The following is a 3,961-nucleotide window of genomic DNA, read 5'->3' on the forward strand; positions in this document are numbered from 1 at the left end:
AGGGTAACTTTCCAAAGTTGGCTCTCTCCTTCACCATGCGGGGCCTCGGAATTTAGCTAACCCTGAGGTCATCAAGTTAGTGGCAAGTGCCTTCATCTGCTGAGCCAGCTTACCAGCCCAACTACAAATGTGCACTCTGACTTTTATTCCTTTTAACTAGAACACAGAAAATCTGTCATAATTGAAGATTTTAAAATGAATGTATATTGCGCTTAATCCAACTATCACAATACAACCAAAATCAATGACGTGAAGACTCTGGCAAATTTCGCAACATACCTACAGTTAAATGAATGAAGATACACCCATGATAAAGTAGCAATACACAGAGTACTTACCATCAGAGAATGCTAAATTGAAATTTTTATTAAAAATAAATATGATAGGCAATAAAATGTCTGTGATTGACTGATCGACATTTCTCAGGAGTTCTACAAATAAATTTGAACTCCAGAGTCAAAGCAGTATTTTATCTCTGGCTGATTTTCTGTGATGAGATAGCTTTCCTGAGATTTAACTTGAGAATAAATGAAAATTCCTAGCAGCTTCATTACTGTACTAAGGCAGCTCTAAGACACTGCTTCGCAAAATCATAATCAAGTGTGTGAATTTTCAGCAAAGCTCAAGTTGAAACATCTCAAGGTCATGATTACACTTTTTCCCTTTTAAATTAATTTTGAGGAATGGGTGAAAACCTGAAAGTTCATTCATAACCTGAATGTTGTTTTGTTGCAATAACTTTAAAAGTAGACCACTTTGGGGAAAAAACAGGGCTGAGGAGGACCAGTGCAAAGATTTTACATATTTATAAATCACATCATTAGTATGACCAGCCTGGTACTAAGGGAATGCAGTCAATGGCTAGATTGGATACAGTTTCTGGCCTCCATCACTGGCTAGAAATGCAAGGGAACCGACAATGGAAAATGCTTATTGCAGACTTGATAGTTACACAGTTATATATTAAGGACTGACACTAAAATGATAAACTGAACCACAGAAAAGAGATTTTGAAGCAATTACTAATCAGGAAAAGATTCTAATAAATCAATCAGCATTAAGGTTGCTCTTCATCAGCTGGATTCATGGTATTGCAAGCTATTTACATTTTTAAATGGCTCACCTGGCTTAGCAATGATATTGAAATAATTTCCATAATGTCGCTTGACAAGGACATCTTAGGAAATTGCTTATTTAACTTGGGTCTTAATGGAACAAGGAGAGTGTGTGAGTGTGGAGAGAGAAAGAGAACAAGAGCAAGAGAGAACACTCACCCAGCCAAATAGAGGGTAACATGAAGAAAAAAAGAAAACACAATTTGTAATGTATCTGTAAATTTAGATTCAGCCTTCTAGAGTACATTTGTTAAGTGTAGAATTGTGTGATTTCTCTAATAGTATCACTACAATTTTGTCAAAGAATAAGCAGTAATAGTCAACATATTTTTCATACATCCGGTAAAAGCCATTCAGACCTCAGATTGATTTGTATGTTATAGCCTTCCAGATTAGCATCAAACTTAAATTTAAACTTCAAAGCAGGATAATACAACTTAAAATATAGTGTCAACATCACTTTGTCAAACAACAGCAAAAACCTTTTCCATGTTCTTGAAAAGTCCCTAAGGTGAAGGAGGAGGTGTTTACAGTTACATAGTAAGTCCGTAGAGTACCTATGTCCTTCCGTTTGGCATTTCTTTACACTGTGCACTTTGCCAGAAATTACTTTCTAAATTACTCTGTGCTGAATTGAACAGGGTGCATAAGCAAATAAAAAGACAACAAAAGGGAGCACATTGCTTAACCAGATACTCTTCCATTGGGAAGTATCATTTTGTATTGTTGGATTTTTAGAGGCATAGGCTGTATGGCTGAGGCCCAGCCCTCAGTGAACTCAGTCTGCATCAGCAGAGAGGATTGATGATACAATAAACAGATCAATATGGCACCATCTATCCCTTTCTAAGCTATTATCCACATGGTACAGCCAAAAAGCCCGCCAGATACTGACTTGGCTCTTGCCTCCTTTCTGTGATTCATGTATGCTTTTTTAAAGTAGATGTTCTAACAACAGTTTCAAATTAATACGCAGCCATCTTCCACTCTCTAATACAACACAGCAAGAACTACTTATACTAACACAGCATCTTAAACCTCTGGTCAGCTCTTCCCTCTTTTTCACATCTTCTCAGTCTGTCCCCCAGCCCATCTGTGATGTGATTCTCAAAACTACACTGTTGGAGCTTATACCATTATCTTTGCTTTGCAGTGGTCCATAAATTTCTCCAGTTGATTTCAATTAACTAATTCACTACAATCTATCCTCATCCCTATCAGTCATCTTTCTTATAACTTCCTGAAATTTGACCATACAGAGCCCCTATTTAAAAATCTGCTATTCCTATTTATAGGAAAGACAAAATCCTTAGCATGCATAGATATGAGATGATCCACTTTTGCAATCGCCTCCCTTGCCATGTCTCACTTGTTAGATTCAACTATTTACACAAGGTGACTACAAGATCTTATTATGATACTTCAAGAATCTTTCACTGTACACAAGATGCTATCCTCACTGCCTTCTCCTCCTGGCTAATGTCTAGTGACTCTTCAAAACTTAAGTGTCACTTCCTCTGACAAGTTATCCTTCCTGTATGCTCTCATGACACACACACACACACACACACACACACACACACACACACACACACACACACACACATAGTGCATGGATATGTGTGTATGCATGTGTGCATTGTGACCATGTGCAATATGAATGTTTTTTACTTACTTTCTTTGTCAGACCATGCTGCGGAACATTTTTATTTAATGAATTTATTTATTTTACAATTTTTGCTTAAACAAATTTGGTACATGCCATAAAAACATATAGAATAAAGAAAGGTAAAAAGCCCAGAGGCAAAAAGGGAAAAAGGTTAATTTAAGTTAGAAAAACTGGATAGAAACAAGCCAAGCTAATGCCAAGCATTCATAAGTAAGAACAAGCCTCCATGTATTTCTTTGGGAGTTGTGTGACAGGCGTCCAAAGAGTAAAAGAACCAACAACACAATTCAATCCTGGGAAAAGTACAAATCACACAGCTAGAAACAAGGGAACATTCTCCAGGCAGAATGATAGGAGCTCAATTTTGTGACATCAAAGTATTTACTAAAGGTAAAGTTGAAAGCATGCTACATATGACAAAGAAAGTGAAGACTTTATTGAATGTAGGTTACATGGCTATATTCATTCCAGACTATGTAGAATGGGAATATAATCTATTTTCAAAAGTCAGATATTGAAATGCTCTTAAGTTCAATTCATAGATGCAGTACTTAGTAAATAATTTCCATGGACCAAATAACTCTTAGGTTCTGGCAATTCAGTGGAGAGGGAAAAAAAATGACAAATGCCAAGATGAAATTCATGTTTCTAGAAGGAAAGAAGTTTTGGAAAATGCAAGACCTTACTTATATTGTCATGATAAGAGATGGCAATTGTAGTGGAGATCTGAATCCTTTGAGTTTAGGAGAGCAAGAAACTCCAAGGATAACATAGACTGTTTATAAATCAAAAAGATTAGAGAAGTTAATTAGGATGACAAAAATTGTATAGAAAAAAAGCCAGGTGTAAATGACTTCAGTGCATACAAAGGAGCCCCAAAGTTGATGAGATGATAATGGGTAGAAAAGGGGACATTCTTAGCACATAGCCAGATGCAAACACTTCACTGTAGCCATTGTTTTGGTCTTGTTGTTTTGTTTTTTTGAAAGTAGAGGCTCCTGTGACATATATGAAGAAAAAAGGGGGCTCACTTTTATAATGTATGTGAATTGACAACTCCTGGGTGGTGTTAGCATGGTGGGAAAGGCATTATGGCACACTAAGGTCATCCACGGCTCTGGTTATGGAACTATAGACCTATGGAGAGAATGGCAGTAGAGAGTTAGCACAGAAAAGC

The sequence above is a fragment of the Onychomys torridus genome, chromosome 6 (assembly GCF_903995425.1).
Source record: "Onychomys torridus chromosome 6, mOncTor1.1, whole genome shotgun sequence".
In the NCBI taxonomy this organism is placed as follows: domain Eukaryota; kingdom Metazoa; phylum Chordata; class Mammalia; order Rodentia; family Cricetidae; genus Onychomys; species Onychomys torridus.